Genomic DNA, 20,993 nt, shown 5'->3' on the forward strand with positions numbered 1-20,993 from the left:
GTTAGTAAAGTGTCAAAGGCACTGACTCTCCAAATCGGAAGAGTGTTAGTAAAGTGTCTGGAATGTTGCACCTGAGTACCAGGGGACGAGAACTGAGATATATTGGCACACGTCTCCCGATCACACGGTTGATCATACTCTGGGTTCCACATGCATGTTTTAGGTGAAGGAAGAATCCCTTAAACCTGGAGAGTTGAGACCCGTGGAATGGGTACCATGCAATATGATTTCAAAGTGTCTTCGTTTGCTCACCGAACCTCTCCAATCCTATCACTGCTGCGTTTATGCCCCTGTACACATGCTTGATTCTTTTTTGGAGACATAGCAATCCATAGGTTTTAAGATACTTACTAGTCAGGTACATTCTTAGGCGTTTAATATGGGGTGTTGAGTCCATTTCGTTGAACAAGGAGTAGCTCTTGTCTATTCCATATTTGGCTTAAGGAACTTTATCTGTGCTCATTTCAATCTCTGGTTTAATGCAGCACCCCAACTCACCTTTCCCCTTAAGCAGGCATAAGTTGGTTTTCTAAATTTGAGACCCTCTTCTGCTTTGTAATCCAGATCCTGTGTAGCCAAGTTTACATTCCGTGTATTAGTGATATCTTATGATGTTTCTTTTTCTGTGTGAGTTATTTCAGTTAGAATCATCATACCTGAATCCACTCATTATGCTGCTACGGGCCTCATGACATAGATTTCATTGCTGAGTGATATTGCATTGTACGTAAGTACCACAACTTCTTTATCCATTTTTCACTTTCTGCGATATTGAACTTGTTCCGTAAACGAGGTTCTTGTAAACAGAGCCTTCCCAAACTTTGGGGTGGCTGTGTCTTTTTTATTTTAATTTCCCTAAGCTATAGGACCATAAGTGGAAGTGCCCTAGGCTCTGTTGCTTTGTTTTTTAGATGTTTCAGGAAACACCATACACTTCTCACCAGTGGCTGTTGGCAATTTACATCCCGCCCATCAGCATAACAAGGCTTCCCATTCTCCATGGCCTGTCCTGCCTCCTGGATTTTATACTTTTAACTGATGGCACTTTTGACCCGGGGAAGTTAGACTTCATTGTAGTGCAGATTTCATTTGCAAGCTTGCTGGTTGGCCAAAAAGGGCGTATGCGTTTTTACATGAATATATTCAGGAAAAAACGCATACGCCCTTTTTGGCCAAGTGCATCATTTTGGACGTTCTGCCTCTTTTCCTATGTTTTAAATGCAATTCCTGTCTACCTCCTGAAATTGGTTTCCTGCAGTCCTCCCCACTTTCAAGTCCTCTTGGCAGCCTTACTTCAGTATATTTTTGGACGATAGCTGTCATTTATAACTATGCAGGTTTGTGAATACAGTGTCCCTGAGCTCCTTTCTTCAACTCGCTTTCTTGTGAGCTGGCCGCAACACCGCAGGATTGCTTCAGGCTCTAATCTGGTTCTGGCACGGCACGCTGAGCCTTTGGTTAATTCCTCTTCCTGGTGGGAAATGAGAGTTAAATTTGCCCGTCCAGACACCTCCAGCTAGTCTCTCATTGGTTCTCCCTATTCCTGTTCATCTTCCGCAGAAATTGCAAACTGGGCCAAACAGGAGGTTAAAGGCACTGACTCTCCAAGTCGGGAGAGTGTTAGTAAAGCGTCTGGAATGTTGCACGCAAGTACCAGGGGACGATAACTGAGACATATTGAAACACATCTCCCGATCACACGGTTGATCATACTCTGGGTTCCACATGCATGTTTTAGCTGAAGGAAGAATCCCTTAAACCTGGAGAGTTGAGACCCGTGGAATGGGTACCATGCAATATGATTTCAAAGGGTCTTCGTTTGCTCACTGAACCTCTCTAATGCTATCACTGCTGCGTTTATGCCCCTGTACACATTCTTGATTCTCTTTCAGATACATAGCAAACCATAGGTTTTAAGATACTTACTAGTCAGCTACATTCTTAGGTGTTTAATATGGGGTTTTGAGCCCATTTCGTTGAGCAAGGAGTAGCTCTTGTCTGTTACATGTTTGGCTTGAGGAACTTTATCTGTGCTCATTTCAATCTTTGGTTTTATGCAGCACCCCAACTCACCTTTCCCCTTAAGCAAGCATAAGTTGGTTTTCTAAATTTGAGACCCTGTTCTGTTTTGTAATCCAGTTCCTGTGTAGCCAAGTTTACATTCCGTGTATTAGTGATATCTTATGATGTTTCTTTTTCTGTGTGACTTTTTTCAGTTAGAATCATCATACCTGAATCCACTCTATGCTGCTATGGGCCTGATGACATAGATTTCATTGCTGAGTGATATTGCATTGTACGTAAGTACCACAACTTCTTTATCCATTTTTCACTTTTTGCGATATTGAGCTTGTACTGTAACTGAGGTTCTTGTATACAGAGCAGTCCCAAACTTTGGGGTGGCTGTGTCTTTTTGATTTTAATTTCCCTAAGCTATAGGACCATAAGTGGAAGTGCCCTAGGCTCTGTTGCTTTGTTTTAGATGTTTCAGGAAACACCATACACTTCTCCTGAGTGGCTGTTGGCAATATACATCCCGCCCATCAGCATAACAAGGCTCCCAGTTCTCCATGGCCTGTCCTGCCTTTCTGGATTATACACTTATTTCAGATGGCCCTTTTTACTGGGGGGAAGTGAGACTTCATTGTAGTGCAGATTTCCTTTGCAAGCTTGCTTGGTTGGCCTAAAAGTGCGTATGCGTTTTTTCCTGAATATATTCAGGAGAAAACGCATATGCTCTTTTTGGTCAAGTGCATCATTGTCAACGTTCTGCCTCTTTTCCTATGCTTTAAATGCAATTCCAGTCTACCTCCTGAAATCGGTTTCCTGCAATTCTGCCCCGCTTTCAAGTCCTCTTGGAAGCCTTACTTAAGTATATTTTTGGACGATAGCTGTCTTTTATAACTCTGCAGGTTTGTGAATTACAGTGTCCCTGAGCTCCTTTCTTCAACTCGCTTTCTTGTGAGCTGGCCGCAACACTGCAGGTTGCTTCAGGCCGTTATCTGGTTCCGGCATGGCACGCTGAGCCTTTGGTTAATTCCTCTTCCTGGTGGGAAATGAGAGTTAAATTTGACCGTCCAGACACCTCCAGCTAGTGTCTCATTGGTTGTCCCTATTCCTGTTCATCTTCCGCAGAAATTGCAAACTGGGCCAAACAGGAGGTTAAAGGCACTTACTCTCCAAGTCGGGAGAGTGTTAGTAAAGTGTCTGGAATGTTGCACCCTAGTACCGGGGGTTGAGAACTGAGACATATTGGAACACGTCTCCTGATCACACGGTTGATCATACCCTGGGTTCCACATGCATGATTTAGCTGAAGGAAGAATCCCTTAAACCTGGAGAGTTGAGACCCGTGGAAGGGGCACCATGCAATATGACTTCAAAGGGTCTTCATTTGCTCACCGAACCTCTCCAATCCTATCACTGCTGCGTTTATGCCCCTGTACTCATGCTTGATTCACTTTCGGAGACATAGCAATCCATAGGTTTTAAGATACTTACTAGTCAGGTACATTCTTAGGTGTTTAATATGGGGTGTTGAGTCCATTTCGTTGAGCAAGGAGTAGCTCTTGTCTATTACATATTTGGCTTAAGGAACTTTATCTGTGCTCATTTCAACCTCTGGTTTTATGCAGCACCCCAACTCACCTTTCCCCTTAAGCAAGCATAAGTTGGTTTTCTAAATTTGAGACGCTCTTCTGTTTTGTAATCCAGTTCCTGTGTAGCCAAGTTTACATTCCGTGTATTAGTGATATCTTATGATGTTTCTTTTTCTGTGTGACTTATTTCAGTTAGAATCATCATACCTGAATCCACTCATTATGCTGCTACGGGCCTGATGACATAGATTTCATTGCTGAGTGATATTGCTTTTTACGTAAGTACCACAAATTCTTTATCCATTTTTCACTTTCTGCGATATTGAACTTGTTCCGTAAACGAGGTTCTTGTAAACAGAGCCTTCCCAAACTTTGGGGTGGCTGTGTCTTTTTTATTTTAATTTCCCTAAGCTATAGGACCATAAGTGGAAGTGCCCTAGGCTCTGTTGCTTTGTTTTTTAGATGTTTCAGGAAACACCATACACTTCTCACCAGTGGCTGTTGGCAATTTACATCCCGCCCATCAGCATAACAAGGCTTCCCATTCTCCATGGCCTGTCCTGCCTCCTGGATTTTATACTTTTAACTGATGGCACTTTTGACCCGGGGAAGTTAGACTTCATTGTAGTGCAGATTTCATTTGCAAGCTTGCTGGTTGGCCAAAAAGGGCGTATGCGTTTTTACATGAATATATTCAGGAAAAAACGCATACGCCCTTTTTGGCCAAGTGCATCATTTTGGACGTTCTGCCTCTTTTCCTATGTTTTAAATGCAATTCCTGTCTACCTCCTGAAATTGGTTTCCTGCAGTCCTCCCCACTTTCAAGTCCTCTTGGCAGCCTTACTTCAGTATATTTTTGGACGATAGCTGTCATTTATAACTATGCAGGTTTGTGAATACAGTGTCCCTGAGCTCCTTTCTTCAACTCGCTTTCTTGTGAGCTGGCCGCAACACCGCAGGATTGCTTCAGGCTCTAATCTGGTTCTGGCACGGCACGCTGAGCCTTTGGTTAATTCCTCTTCCTGGTGGGAAATGAGAGTTAAATTTGCCCGTCCAGACACCTCCAGCTAGTCTCTCATTGGTTCTCCCTATTCCTGTTCATCTTCCGCAGAAATTGCAAACTGGGCCAAACAGGAGGTTAAAGGCACTGACTCTCCAAGTCGGGAGAGTGTTAGTAAAGCGTCTGGAATGTTGCACGCAAGTACCAGGGGACGATAACTGAGACATATTGAAACACATCTCCCGATCACACGGTTGATCATACTCTGGGTTCCACATGCATGTTTTAGCTGAAGGAAGAATCCCTTAAACCTGGAGAGTTGAGACCCGTGGAATGGGTACCATGCAATATGATTTCAAAGGGTCTTCGTTTGCTCACTGAACCTCTCTAATGCTATCACTGCTGCGTTTATGCCCCTGTACACATTCTTGATTCTCTTTCAGATACATAGCAAACCATAGGTTTTAAGATACTTACTAGTCAGCTACATTCTTAGGTGTTTAATATGGGGTTTTGAGCCCATTTCGTTGAGCAAGGAGTAGCTCTTGTCTGTTACATGTTTGGCTTGAGGAACTTTATCTGTGCTCATTTCAATCTTTGGTTTTATGCAGCACCCCAACTCACCTTTCCCCTTAAGCAAGCATAAGTTGGTTTTCTAAATTTGAGACCCTGTTCTGTTTTGTAATCCAGTTCCTGTGTAGCCAAGTTTACATTCCGTGTATTAGTGATATCTTATGATGTTTCTTTTTCTGTGTGACTTTTTTCAGTTAGAATCATCATACCTGAATCCACTCTATGCTGCTATGGGCCTGATGACATAGATTTCATTGCTGAGTGATATTGCATTGTACGTAAGTACCACAACTTCTTTATCCATTTTTCACTTTTTGCGATATTGAGCTTGTACTGTAACTGAGGTTCTTGTATACAGAGCAGTCCCAAACTTTGGGGTGGCTGTGTCTTTTTGATTTTAATTTCCCTAAGCTATAGGACCATAAGTGGAAGTGCCCTAGGCTCTGTTGCTTTGTTTTAGATGTTTCAGGAAACACCATACACTTCTCCTGAGTGGCTGTTGGCAATATACATCCCGCCCATCAGCATAACAAGGCTCCCAGTTCTCCATGGCCTGTCCTGCCTTTCTGGATTATACACTTATTTCAGATGGCCCTTTTTACTGGGGGGAAGTGAGACTTCATTGTAGTGCAGATTTCCTTTGCAAGCTTGCTTGGTTGGCCTAAAAGTGCGTATGCGTTTTTTCCTGAATATATTCAGGAGAAAACGCATATGCTCTTTTTGGTCAAGTGCATCATTGTCAACGTTCTGCCTCTTTTCCTATGCTTTAAATGCAATTCCAGTCTACCTCCTGAAATCGGTTTCCTGCAATTCTGCCCCGCTTTCAAGTCCTCTTGGAAGCCTTACTTAAGTATATTTTTGGACGATAGCTGTCTTTTATAACTCTGCAGGTTTGTGAATTACAGTGTCCCTGAGCTCCTTTCTTCAACTCGCTTTCTTGTGAGCTGGCCGCAACACTGCAGGTTGCTTCAGGCCGTTATCTGGTTCCGGCATGGCACGCTGAGCCTTTGGTTAATTCCTCTTCCTGGTGGGAAATGAGAGTTAAATTTGACCGTCCAGACACCTCCAGCTAGTGTCTCATTGGTTGTCCCTATTCCTGTTCATCTTCCGCAGAAATTGCAAACTGGGCCAAACAGGAGGTTAAAGGCACTTACTCTCCAAGTCGGGAGAGTGTTAGTAAAGTGTCTGGAATGTTGCACCCTAGTACCGGGGGTTGAGAACTGAGACATATTGGAACACGTCTCCTGATCACACGGTTGATCATACCCTGGGTTCCACATGCATGATTTAGCTGAAGGAAGAATCCCTTAAACCTGGAGAGTTGAGACCCGTGGAAGGGGCACCATGCAATATGACTTCAAAGGGTCTTCATTTGCTCACCGAACCTCTCCAATCCTATCACTGCTGCGTTTATGCCCCTGTACTCATGCTTGATTCACTTTCGGAGACATAGCAATCCATAGGTTTTAAGATACTTACTAGTCAGGTACATTCTTAGGTGTTTAATATGGGGTGTTGAGTCCATTTCGTTGAGCAAGGAGTAGCTCTTGTCTATTACATATTTGGCTTAAGGAACTTTATCTGTGCTCATTTCAACCTCTGGTTTTATGCAGCACCCCAACTCACCTTTCCCCTTAAGCAAGCATAAGTTGGTTTTCTAAATTTGAGACGCTCTTCTGTTTTGTAATCCAGTTCCTGTGTAGCCAAGTTTACATTCCGTGTATTAGTGATATCTTATGATGTTTCTTTTTCTGTGTGACTTATTTCAGTTAGAATCATCATACCTGAATCCACTCATTATGCTGCTACGGGCCTGATGACATAGATTTCATTGCTGAGTGATATTGCTTTTTACGTAAGTACCACAAATTCTTTATCCATTTTTCACTTTCTGCGATATTGAACTTGTCCCGTAAACAAGTTTCTTGTAAGAAGAGCCGTCCCAAACTTAGGGGTGGCTGTGTCTTTTTGATTTTAATTTCCCTAAGCTATAGGACCATATGTGGAAATGCCCTAGGCTCTGTTGCTTTGTTTTTTAGATGTTTCAGGAAACACCATACACTTCTCCGGAGTGGCTGTTGGCAATATACATCCCGCCCATCAGCATAACAAGGTTCCCAGTTCTCCATGGCCTGTCCTGCCTTTCTGGATTTTACACTTTTTTCAGATGGCCCTTTTGACCGGGGGTAAGTGAGACTTCATTAGTGTGCAGATTTCCTTTGCAAGGTTGCTTGGTTGGACAAAAAGGGCGTATGCGTTTTTTCCTGAATATATTCAGGAAAAAACGCATACGCCCTTTTTGGCCAAGTGCATCATTGTCGACGTTGTGCCTCTTTATCTATGCTTTAAATGCAATTCCAGTGTACCTCCTGAAATCGGTTTCCTGCAATTCTGCCCCGCTTTCAAGTCCTCTTGGCATCCTTACTTCAGTATATTTTTGGACGATAGCTGTCATTTATAACTCTGCAGGTTTGTGAATTACAGTGCCCCTGAGCTCCTTTCTTCAACTCGCTTTCTTGTGAGCTGGCCGCAACACCGCAGGATTGCTTCAGGCCCTAATCTGGTTCCGGCACGGCACGCTGAGCCTTTGGTTAATTCCTCTTCCTGGTGGGAAATGAGAGTTAAATTTGCCCGTCCAGACACCTCCAGCTAGTCTCTCATTGGTTCTCCCTATTCCTGTTCATCTTCCGCAGAAATTGCAAACTGGGCCAAACAGGAGGTTAAAGGCACTGACTCTCCAAGTCGGGAGAGTGTTAGTAAAGCATCTGGAATGTTGCACGCAAGTACCAGGGGACGATAACTGAGACATATTGAAACACATCTCCCGATCACACGGTTGATCATACTCTGGGTTCCACATGCATGTTTTAGCTGAAGGAAGAATCCCTTAAACCTGGAGAGTTGAGACCCGTGGAATGGGTACCATGCAATATGATTTCAAAGGGTCTTCATTTGCTCACTGAACCTCTCTAATGCTATCACTGCTGCGTTTATGCCCCTGTACACATTCTTGATTCTCTTTCAGATACATAGCAAACCATAGGTTTTAAGATACTTACTAGTCAGCTACATTCTTAGGTGTTTAATATGGGGTTTTGAGCCCATTTCGTTGAGCAAGGAGTAGCTCTTGTCTGTTACATGTTTGGCTTGAGGAACTTTATCTGTGCTCATTTCAATCTTTGGTTTTATGCAGCACCCCAACTCACCTTTCCCCTTAAGCAAGCATAAGTTGGTTTTCTAAATTTGAGACCCTGTTCTGTTTTGTAATCCAGTTCCTGTGTAGCCAAGTTTACATTCCGTGTATTAGTGATATCTTATGATGTTTCTTTTTCTGTGTGACTTTTTTCAGTTAGAATCATCATACCTGAATCCACTCTATGCTGCTATGGGCCTGATGACATAGATTTCATTGCTGAGTGATATTGCATTGTACGTAAGTACCACAACTTCTTTATCCATTTTTCACTTTTTGCGATATTGAACTTGTACTGTAACTGAGGTTCTTGTATACAGAGCTGTCCCAAACTTTGGGGTGGCTGTGTCTTTTTGATTTTAATTTCCCTAAGCTATAGGACCATAAGTGGAAGTGCCCTAGGCTCTGTTGCTTTGTTTTAGATGTTTCAGGAAACACCATACACTTCTCCTGAGTGGCTGTTGGCAATATACATCCCGCCCATCAGCATAACAAGGCTCCCAGTTCTCCATGGCCTGTCCTGCCTTTCTGGATTTTACACTTATTTCAGATGGCCCTTTTTACTGGGGGGAAGTGAGACTTCATTGTAGTGCAGATTTCCTTTGCAAGCTTGCTTGGTTGGCCAAAAAGGACGTATGCTTTTTTTCCTGAATATATTCAGGAAAAAAAGCATACGCCCTTTTAGGCCAAGTGCATCATTGTGGACGTTCTGCCTCTTTTCCTATGCTTTAAATGCAATTCCAGTGTACCTCCTGAAATCGGTTTCCTGCAATTCTGCCCCGCTTTCAAGTCCTCTTGGCAGCCTTACTTAAGTATATTTTTGGACGATAGCTGTCTTTTATAACTCTGCAGGTTTGTGAATTACAGTGCCCCTGAGCTCTTTCTTCAACTCGCTTTCTTGTGAGCTGGCCGCAACACCGCAGGATTGCTTCAGGCCCTAATCTGGTTCCCCACGGCACGCTGAGCCTTTGGTTAATTCCTCTTCCTGGTGGGAAATGAGAGTTAAATTTGCCCGTCCAGACACCTCCAGCTAGTCTCTCATTGGTTCTCCCTATTCCTGTTCATCTTCCGCAGAAATTGCAAACTGGGCCAAAGAGGAGGTTAAAGGCACTGACTCTGCAAGTCGGGAGAGTGTTAATAAAGCGTTTGGAATATTGCACCCGAGTACCAGGGGACGAAAACTGAGACATATTTGAACACGTCTCCCAATCACACGGTTGATCATACTCTGGGATCCACATGCATGTTTTAGCTGAAGGAAGAATCCCTTAAACCTGGAGAGTTGAGACCCGTGGAATGGGTACCATGCAATGTGACTTCGAAGGGTCTTCATTTGCTCACCGAACCTCTCCAATCCTAACACTGCTGCGTTTATGCCCCTGTACACACGCTTGATTCTCTTTCGGAGACATAGCAATCCATAGGTTTTAAGATACTTACTAGTCAGGTACATTCTTAAGCGTTTAATATGGGGTGTTGAGTCCATTTCGTTGAGCAAGGAGTAGCTCTTGTCTATTACATATTTGGCTTAAGGAACTTTATCTGTGCTCATTTCAATCTCTGGTTTTATGCAGCACCCCAACTCACCTTTCCCGTTAAGCAAGCATAAGTTGGTTTTCTAAATTTGAGACCCTGTTCTGTTTTGTAATTCATTGCCTGTGTAGCCAAGTTTACATTCCGTGTATTAGTGATATCTTATGATGTTTCTTTTTCTGTGTGACTTTTTTCAGTTAGAATCATCATAGATGAATCCACTCATTATGCTGCTATGGGCATGATGACATAGATTTCATTGCTGAGTGATATTGCATTGTACGTAAGTACCACAACTTCTTTATCCATTTTTCGCTTTCTGCGATATTGAACTTGTACCGTAAACGAGGTTCTTGTAAACAGAGCCGTCCCAAACTTTGGGGTGGCTGTGTCTTTTTTATTTTAATGTCCCTAAGCTATAGGACCATAAGTGGAATTGCCCTAGGCTCTGTTGCTTTGTTTTTTAGATGTTTCAGGAAACACCATACACTTCTCCCCAGTGACTGTTGGCAATTTACATCCCGCCCATCAGCATAACAAGGCTCCCAATTCTCCATGGCCTGTCCTGCCTTTCTGGATTTTACACTTTTTTCAGATGGTCCTTTTGACCGGGGGGAAGTGAGACTTCAATGTAGTGCAGATTTCCTTTGCAAGCTTGCTTGGTTGGCCAAAAATTGCATATGCGTTTTTTCGTGAATATATTCAGGAAAAAACGCTTACGCCCATTTTGTCCAAGTGCATCATTGTCGACGTTCTGCCTCTTTTCCTATGCTTTAAATGCAATTCCAGTCTACCTCCTGAAATTGGTTTCCTGCAATTCTGCCCCGCTTTCAAGTCCTCTTGGCAGCCTTACTTCAGTATATTTTTGGACGATAGCTGTCATTTATAACTCTGCAGGTTTGTAAATTACAGTGCCCCTGAGCTCCTTTCTTCAACTCGCTTTCTTGTGAGCTGGCCGCAACACCGCAGGATTGCTTCAGGCCCTAATCTGGTTCCAGCACGGCACGCTGAGCCTTTGGTTAATTCCTCTTCATGGTGGGAAATGAGAGTTAAATTTGCCCGTCCAGACACCTCCAGCTAGTCTCTCATTGGTTCTCCCTATTCCTGTTCATCTTCCACGGAATTTGCAAACTGGGCCAAACAGGAGGTTAAAGGTACTGACTCTCCAAGTCAGGAGAGTGTTAGTAAAGCGTCTGGAATGTTGCACCCGAGTACCAGGGGACGAGAACTGAGACATATTTGAACACGTCTCCGGATCACACGGTTGATCATACAGTGGGTTCCACATGCATGTTTTAGCTGAAGGAAGAATCCCTTAAACCTGGAGAGTTGAGACCCGTGGAATGGGTAAAATGCAATGTGACTACGAAGGGTCTTCATTTGCTCACCGAACCTCTCCAATCCTATCACTGCTGCGTTTATGCCCCTGTACACACGCTTGATTGTCTTTCAGAGACATAGCAATCCTTAGGTTTTAAGATACTTACTAGTCAGGTACATTCTTAGGCGTTTAATATGGGGTGTTGAGTCCATTTCGTTGAGCAAGGAGTAGCTCTTGTCTATTCCATATTGGGCTCAAGGAACTTTATCTGTGCTCATTTCAATCTCTGGTTTTATGCAGCACCCCAACTCACCTTTCCCCTTAAGCAAGCATAAGTTGGTTTTCTAAATTTGAGACACTGTTCTGTTTTGTAATCCAGTTCCTGTGTAGCCAAGTTTACATTCCATGTATTAGTGATATCTTATGATGTTTCTTTTTCTGTGTGACTTATTTCAGTTAGAATCATCATACCTGAATCCACTCATTATGCTGCTACGGGCCTGATGACATAGATTTCATTGCTGAGAGATATTGCATTGTACATAAGTACCACAACTTCTTTATCCATTTTTCGCTTTCTGCGATATTGAACTTGTACCCTAAACGAGGTTCTTGTAAACAAAGTGGTCCCAAATTTTGGGGTGGCTGTGTCTTTTTGATTTTAATTTCCCTAAGCTATGGGACCATAACTGGAAGTGCCCTAGGCTCTTTTGCTTTGTTTTTTAGATGTTTCAGGAAACACTATACACTTCTCAGGTGTGGCTGTTGGCAATATACATCCCGCCCATCAGCATAACAAGGCTCCCAGTTCTCCATGGCCTGTCCTGCCTTTCTGGATTTTACACTTTTTTCAGATGGCCCTTTTGACCTGGGGGAAGTGAGACTTCATTGTAGTGCAGATTTCTTTTGCAAGCTTGCTTGGTTGGCCAAAAAGTGCGTATGAGTTTTTTCCTGAACATATTCAGGAAAAAACGCATACGCCATTTTTGGCCAAGTGCATCATTGTCGACGTTCTGCCTCTTTTCGTATGCTTTAAATGCAATTCCAGTCTACCTCCTGAAATTGGTTTCCTGCAATTCTGCCCCGCTTTCAAGTCCTCTTGGCAGCCTTACTTCAGTATATTTTTGGACGATAGCTGTCATTTATAACTCTGCAGGTTTGTAAATTACAGTGCCCCTGAGCTCCTTTCTTCAACTCGCTTTCTTGTGAGCTGGCCGCAACACCGCAGGATTGCTTCAGGCCCTAATCTGGTTCCGGCACGGCACGCTGAGCCTTTGGTTAATTCCTCTTCATGGTGGGAAATGAGAGTTAAATTTGCCCGTCCAGACACCTCCAGCTAGTCTCTCATTGGTTCTCCCTATTCCTGTTCATCTTCCACGGAATTTGCAAACTGGGCCAAACAGGAGGTTAAAGGTACTGACTCTCCAAGTCAGGAGAGTGTTAGTAAAGCGTCTGGAATGTTGCACCCGAGTACCAGGGGACGAGAACTGAGACATATTTGAACACGTCTCCGGATCACACGGTTGATCATACAGTGGGTTCCACATGCATGTTTTAGCTGAAGGAAGAATCCCTTAAACCTGGAGAGTTGAGACCCGTGGAATGGGTAAAATGCAATGTGACTACGAAGGGTCTTCATTTGCTCACCGAACCTCTCCAATCCTATCACTGCTGCGTTTATGCCCCTGTACACACGCTTGATTGTCTTTCAGAGACATAGCAATCCTTAGGTTTTAAGATACTTACTAGTCAGGTACATTCTTAGGCGTTTAATATGGGGTGTTGAGTCCATTTCGTTGAGCAAGGAGTAGATCTTGTCTATTCCATATTGGGCTCAAGGAACTTTATCTGTGCTCATTTCAATCTCTGGTTTTATGCAGCACCCCAACTCACCTTTCCCCTTAAGCAAGCATAAGTTGGTTTTCTAAATTTGAGACACTGTTCTGTTTTGTAATCCAGTTCCTGTGTAGCCAAGTTTACATTCCATGTATTAGTGATATCTTATGATGTTTCTTTTTCTGTGTGACTTATTTCAGTTAGAATCATCATACCTGAATCCACTCATTATGCTGCTACGGGCCTGATGACATAGATTTCATTGCTGAGAGATATTGCATTGTACATAAGTACCACAACTTCTTTATCCATTTTTCGCTTTCTGCGATATTGAACTTGTACCCTAAACGAGGTTCTTGTAAACAAAGTGGTCCCAAATTTTGGGGTGGCTGTGTCTTTTTGATTTTAATTTCCCTAAGCTATGGGACCATAACTGGAAGTGCCCTAGGCTCTTTTGCTTTGTTTTTTAGATGTTTCAGGAAACACTATACACTTCTCAGGTGTGGCTGTTGGCAATATACATCCCGCCCATCAGCATAACAAGGCTCCCAGTTCTCCATGGCCTGTCCTGCCTTTCTGGATTTTACACTTTTTTCAGATGGCCCTTTTGACCTGGGGGAAGTGAGACTTCATTGTAGTGCAGATTTCTTTTGCAAGCTTGCTTGGTTGGCCAAAAAGTGCGTATGAGTTTTTTCCTGAACATATTCAGGAAAAAACGCATACGCCATTTTTGGCCAAGTGCATCATTGTCGACGTTCTGCCTCTTTTCCTATGCTTTAAATGCAATTCCAGTCTACCTCCTGAAATCGGTTTCCTGCAATTCTGTCCCGCTTTCAAGTCCTCTTGGCAGCCTTACTTCAGTATATTTTTGGACGATAGCTGTCATTTATAACTCTGCAGGTTTGTGAATTACAGTGCCCCTGAGCTCCTTTCTTCAACTCGCTTTCTTGTGAGCTGGCCGCAATACCACAGGATTGCTTCAGGCCCTAATCTTGTTCTGGCACGGCAGGCTGAGCCTTTGGTTAATTACTCTTCCTGGTGGGAAATGAGTGTTAAATTTGCCCATCCAGACACCTCCAGCTAATCTCTCATTGGTTCTCCCTATTCCTGTTCATCTTCCACAGAAATTGCAAACTGGGCCAAACAGGAGGTAAAAGGCACTGACTCTCCAAGTCGGGAGAGTGTTAGTAAAGCGTCTGGAATGTTGCACCCGAGTACCAGGGGACGAGAAGTGAGACATAGTGGAACACGTCTCCCGATCACACGGTTGATCATACTCTGGGTTCCACATGCATGCTTTAGCTGAAGGAAGAATCCCTTAAACCTGGAGAGTTGAGACCCGTGGAATGGGTACCATGCAATATGACTTCAAAGGGTCTTCATTTGCTCACCGAACCTCTCCAATCCTATCACTGCTGCGTTTATGCCCCTGTACACATGCTTGATTCTCTTTCGCAGATAGAGCGATCCATAGGTTTTAAGATACTTACTAGTCAGGTACATTCTTAGGCGTTTAATATGGGGTGTTGAGTCCATTTCGTTGAACAAGGAGTAGCTGTTGTCTATTCCATATTTGGCTTAAGGAACTTTATCTGTGCTCATTTCAATCTCTGGTTTTATGCAGCACCCCAACTCATCTTTCCCCTTAAGCAAGCAAAAGTTGGTTTTCTAAATTTGAGACCCTGTTCTCTTTTGTAATCCAGTTCCTGTGTAGCCAAGTTTACATTCCGTGTATTAGTGATATCTTATGATGTTTCTTTTTCTGTGTGACTTATTTCAGTTAGAATCATCATACCTGAATCCACTCATTATGCTGCTACGGGCCTGATGACATAGATTTCATTGCTGAGTGATATTGCATTGTACGTAAGTACCACAACTTCTTTATCCATTTTTCACTTTCTGCGATATTGAACTTGTCCCGTAAAAGAGTTTCTTGTAAACAGAGCCGTCCCAAACTTTGGGGTGGCTGTGTCTTTTTTATTTTAACTTCCCTAAGCTATAGGACCATAAGTGGAAGTGCCCTAGGCTCTGTTGCTTTGTTTTTTAGATGTTTCAGGAAACACCATACACTTCTCCCAAGTGGCTGTTGGCAATTTACATCCCGCCCATCAGCATAACAAGGCTCCCATTTCTCCATTGCCTGTCCTGCCTTTCTGGATTTTACACTTTTTTCAGATGGCCCTTTTGACCGGGGGGGAAGTGAGACTTCATTGTAGTGCAGATTTCCTTTGCAAGCATGCTTGGTAGGCCAAAAAGGGCGTATGCGTTTTTTCCTGAATATATTCAGGAAAAAAAGCATACGCCCTTTTTGGCCAAGTGCATCATTGTGGACGTTCTGCCTCTTTTCCTATGCTTTAAATGCAATACCAGTCTACCTCCTGAAATCGGTTTCCTGCAATTCTGCCCCGCTTTCAAGTACTCTTGGCAGCCTTACTTCAGTATATTTTTGGATGATAGCTGTCATTTATAACTCTGCAGGTTTGTGAATTACAGTGCCCCTGAGCTCGTTTCTTCAACTCGCTTTCTTGTGAGCTGGCCGCAACACCGCAGTATTGCTTCAGGCCCTAATCTGGTTCCGGCACGGCACGCTGAGCCTTTGGTTAATTCCTCTTCCTGGTGGGAAATGAGAGTTAAATTTGCCCGTCCAGACACCTCCAGCTAGGCTCTCATTGGTTCTCCCTATTCCTGTTCATCTTCTGCGGAATTTGCAAACTGGGCCAAACAGGAGGTTAAAGGCACTGACTCTCCAAGTCGGGAGAGTGTTAGTAAAGCATCTGGAATGTTGCACCCGAGTACCAGGGGACGAGAACTGAGACATATTTGAACCCGTCTCCCGATCACATGGTTGATCATACTCTGGGTTCCACATGCATGTTTTAGCTGAAGGAAGAATCCCTTAAACCTGGAGAGTTGAGACCCGTGGAATGGGTACCATGCAATATGACTTCAAAGGGTCTTCATTTGCTCACCGAACCTCTACAATCCTATCACTGCTGCGTTTATGCCCCTGTACTCACGCTTGATTCTCCTTCAGAGACATAGCAATCCATAGGTTTTAAGATACTTAATAGTCAGGTACATTTTTAGGCGTTTAATATGGGGTTTTGAGTCCATTTCGTTGAGCAAGGAGTAGCTCTTGTGTATTACATGTTTGGCTTAAGTAACTTTATCTGTGCTCATTTCAATCTCTGGTTTTATGCAGCACCCCAACTCACCTTTCCCCTTAAGCAAGCATAAGTTGGTTTTCTAAATTTGAGACCCTGTTCTGTTTTGTAATTCAGTTCCTGTGTAGCCAAGTTTACATTCCGTGTATTAGTGATATCTTATGATGTTTCTTTTTCTGTGTGACGTATTTCAGTTAGAATCATCATACCTGAATCCACTCTATGCTGCTACGTTCCTGATGACATAGATTTCATTGCTGAGTGTTATTGCATTGTAGGTAAGTACCACAACTTCTTTATCCATTTTTCACTTTCTGCGATATTGAACTTGTACCGTAAACGAGGTTCTTGTAAACAGAGCCGTCCCAAACTTTGGGGTGGCTGTGTCTTTTTGATTTTAATTTCCCTAAGCTATAGGACCATAAGTGGAAGTGCTTTAGGCTGTGTTGCTTTGTTTTTTAGATGTTTCAGGAAACACCATACACTTCTCCCCAGTGGCTGTTGGAAATTTACATCCCACCCATCAGCATAACAAGGCTCCCAGTTCTCCATGGCCTGTCCTGCCTTTCTGGATTTTACACTTTTTTCAGATGGCCCATTTGACCGGGGGGAAGTGAGAGTTTATTGTAGTGCAGATTTCCTTTGCAAGCTTGCTTGGTTGGCCAAAAAGTGCGTATGCGTTTTTTCCTAAACATATTCAAGAAAAAAAGCATACGCCCTTTTTGGCCAAGTGCATCATTGACGACGTTCTGCCTCTTTTCCTATGCTTTAAATGCAATTCCAGTCTACCTCTTGAAATCGGTTTCCTGCAATTCTGCCCCGCTTTCAAGTCCTCTTGGCAGCCTTACTTCAGTATATTTTTGGACGATAGCTGTCATTTATAACTCTGCAGGTTTGTGAATTACAGTGCCCCTGAGCTCCTTTCTTCAATTCGCTTTCTTGTGAGCTGGCCGCAACACCGCAGGATTGCTTCAGGCCCTAATCTGGTTCCGGCACGGTATGCTGGAGACTTTGGTTAATTCCTCTTCCTGGTGTGAAATGAGAGTTAAATTCGCCCGTCCAGACACCTCCAGCTAGTCTCTCATTGGTTCTCCCTATTCCTGTTCATCTTCCACAGAAATTGCAAAGTGGGCCAAAGAGGAGGTTAAAGGCACTGACTCTCCAAGTCGGGAGAGTGTTAATAAAGCGTTTGGAATGTTGCACCCGAGTACCAGGGGACGAAAACTGAGACATATTTGAACAAGTCTCCCAATCACACGGTTGATCATACTCTGGGATCCACATGCATGTTTTAGCTGAAGGAAGAATCCCTTAAACCTGGAGAGTTGAGACCCGTGGAATGGGTACCATGCAATGTGACTTCGAAGGGTCTTCATTTGCTCACCGAACCTCTCCAATCCTATCACTGCTGCGTTTATGCCCCTGTACACACGCTTGATTCTCTTTCGGAGACATAGCAATCCATAGGTTTTAAGATACTTACTAGTCAGGTACATTCTTAGGCGTTTAATATGGGGTGTTGAGTCCATTTCGTTGAGCATGGAGTAGCTCTTGTCTATTACATATTTGGCTTAAGGAACTTTATCTGTGCTCATTTCAATCTCTGGTTTTATGCAACACCCCAACTCACCTTTCCCCTTAAGCAAGCATAAGTTGGTTTTCTAAATTTGAGACCCTGTTCTGTTTTGTAATTCATTGCCTGTGTAGCCAAGTTTACATTCCGTGTATTAGTGATATCTTATGATGTTTCTTTTTCTGTGTGACTTATTTCAGTTAGAATCATCATGCCTGAATCCACTCATTATGCTGCTATGGGCATGATGACATAGATTTCATTGCTGAGTGATATTGCATTGTACGTAACTACCACAACTTCTTTATCCATTTTTCGCTTTCTGCGATATTGAACTTGTACCGTAAACGAGGTTCTTGTAAACAGAGCCGTCCCAAACTTTGGGGTGGCTGTGTCTTTTTTATTTTAATTTCCCTAAGCTATAGGACCATAAGTGGAAGTGCCCTAGGCTCTGTTGCTTTGTTGTTTAGATGTTTCGGGAAACACCATACACTTCTCCCCAGTGACTGTTGGCAATTTACATCCCGCCCATCAGCATAACAAGGATCCCAATTCTCCATGGCCTATCCTGCCTTTCTGGATTTTACACTTTTTTCAGATGCCCCTTTTGACCGTGGGGAAGTGAGACTTCATTGTAGTGCAGATTTCCTTTGCAAGCTTGCTTGGTTGGCCAAAAAGGGCGTATGCGTTTCTTCCTGAACATATTCAGGAAAAAATGCATACGCCCTTTTTGGCCAAGTGCATCATTGTGGACGTTCTGCCTCTTTTCCGATGATTTAAATGCAATTCCAGTCTTCCTCCTGAAATCGGTTTCCTGCAATTCTGCCCCGCTTTCAAGTCCTCTTGGCAGCCTTACTTCAGTATATTTTTGGACGATAGCTGTCATTTATAACTCTGCAGGTTTGTGAATTACAGTGCCCCTGAGCTACTTTCTTCAACTCGCTTTCTTGTGAGCTGGCCGCAACACCGCAGGATTGCCTCAGGCCCTAATTTTGTTCTGGCACGGCCCGCTGAGCCTTTGGTTAATTCCTCTTCCTGGTGGGAAATGAGAGTTAAATTTGCCCGTCCAGACACCTCCAGCTAGTCTCTCATTGGTTCTCCCTATTCCTGTTCATCTTCCGCAGAAATTGCAAACTGGGCCAAACAGGAGGTTAAAGGCACTGACTCTCCAAGTCGGGAGAGTGTTAGTAAAGCGTCTGGAATGTTGCACCCGAGTACCAGGGGACGAGAACTGACACATATTGGAACACGTCTCCCGATCACACGGTTGATCATACACTGGGTTCCACATGCATGCTTTAGCTGAAGGAAGAATCCCTTAAACGTGGAGAGTTGAGACCCGTGGAATGTTTACCATGCAATATGACTTCAAAGTGTCTTCATTTGCTCACCGAACCTCTCCAATCCTATCACTGCTGCGTTTATGCCCCTGTACACACGCTTGATTCTCTTTTGGAGACATAGCAATCCATAGGTTTTAAGATACTTACTAGTCAGGTACATTCTTAGGTGTTTAATATGGGGTGTTGAGTCCATTTCGTTGAGCAAGGAGTAGCTCTTGTCTATTCCATATTTGGCTTAAGGAACTTTATCTGTGCTCATTTCAATCTCTAGTTTTATGCAGCACCCCAACTCACCTTTCCCCTTAAGCAAGCATAAGTTGGTTTTCTAAATTTGAGACCCTGTTCTCTTTTGTAATCCAGTTCCTGTGTAGCCAAGTTTACATTCCGTGTATTAGTGATATCTTATGATGTTTCTTTTTCTGTGTGACTTACTTCAGATAGAATCATCATACCTGAATCCACTCATTATGCTGCTATGGGCCTGATGACATAGATTTCATTGCTGAGTGATATTGCATTGTACGTAAGTACCACAACTGCTTTATCCATTTTTCACTTTCTGAGATATTGAATTTGTCCCTTAAACGAGTTTCTTGTAAACAGAGACTTCCCAAACTTAGGGGTGGCTGTGTATTTTTTATTTTAATTTCCCTAAGCTATAGGACCATAATTGGAAGTGCCCTAGGCTCTGTTGCTTTGTTTTTCAGATGTTTCAGGAAACACCATACACTTCTTCCAAGTGGCTGTTGGCAATTTACATCCCGCCCATCAGCATAACAAGGCTGCCAGGACTCCATGTCCTGTCCTGCCTTTCTGGATTTTACACTTTTTTCAGTTGACCCTTTTGACCGGGGGGAAGTGAGAGTTCATTGTAGTGCAGATTTCATTTGCAAGCATGCTTGGTTGGCCAAAAAGTGCGTATGCGTTTTTTCCTGAATATATTCAGGAAAAAACGCATACGCCCTTTTTGGCCAAGTGCATCATTTTCGACATTCTGCCTCTTTTCCTATGCTTTAAATGCAATTCCAGTCTACCTCCTGAAGTCGGTTTCCTGCAATTCTGCCCCGCTTTCAAGTCCTCTTGGCAGCCTTACTTCAGTATATTTTTGGACGATAGCTGTCATTTATAACTCTGCAGGTTTGTTAATTACAGTGCCCCTGAGCTCGTTTCTTCAACTCACTTTCTTGTGAGCTGGCCGCAACACCGCAGGATTTCTTCAGGCCCTAATCTGGTTCCGGCATGGCACGCTGAGCCTTTGGATAATTCCTCTTCCTGGTGGGAAATGAGAGTTAAATTTGCCTGCCCAGACACCTCCAGCTAGTCTCTCATTGGTTCTCCCTATTCCTGTACATGTTCCTCGGAATTTACAAACTGGGTCAAACAGGAGGTTAAAGGCACTGACTCTCCAAGTCGGAAGAGTGTTAGTAAAGCGTCTAGAATGTTGCACCGGAGTACCAGGGTATGAGAACTGAGAAATATTTGAACATGACTCCCGATCACACGGTTGATCATACTCTGGGTTCCACATGCATGTTTCAGCTGAAGGAAGAATCCCTTAAACCTGGAGAGTTGAGACCCGTGGAATGGGTACCATGCAATATGACTTCAAAGGGTCTTCATTTGCTCACCGAACATTTCCAATCCTATCACTGCTGCGTTTATGGCCCTGTACACACGCTTGATTCTCTTTCGGAGACATAGCAATCCATAGGTTTTAAGATACTTACTAGTCAGGTACATTCTTAGGCGTTTAATATGGGGTGTTGAATCCATTTCGTTGAGCAAGGAGTAGCTCTTGTCTATTCCATATTTGGCTTAAGGAACTTTATCTGTGCTCATTTCAATCTCTGGTTTT

General features: G+C 43.4%; 1 long non-coding RNA gene across 3 annotated transcripts in view; it reads left to right on the plus strand.

The window, feature by feature from the left end:
• The window catches only part of LOC125964726 (uncharacterized), a 723,743-nt gene that overhangs the window by 601,795 nt on the left and 100,955 nt on the right, over window positions 1-20,993 (plus strand). For all 3 annotated transcript variants that reach the window (XR_007477968.1, XR_007477966.1, XR_007477967.1), the window contains 2 exons: window positions 3,792-3,877; window positions 6,946-7,027. This is a non-coding gene — a long non-coding RNA (uncharacterized LOC125964726). The remainder of the gene's footprint in view (window positions 1-3,791; window positions 3,878-6,945; window positions 7,028-20,993) is intronic.

The sequence above is a fragment of the Orcinus orca genome, chromosome 6 (assembly GCF_937001465.1).
Source record: "Orcinus orca chromosome 6, mOrcOrc1.1, whole genome shotgun sequence".
In the NCBI taxonomy this organism is placed as follows: domain Eukaryota; kingdom Metazoa; phylum Chordata; class Mammalia; order Artiodactyla; family Delphinidae; genus Orcinus; species Orcinus orca.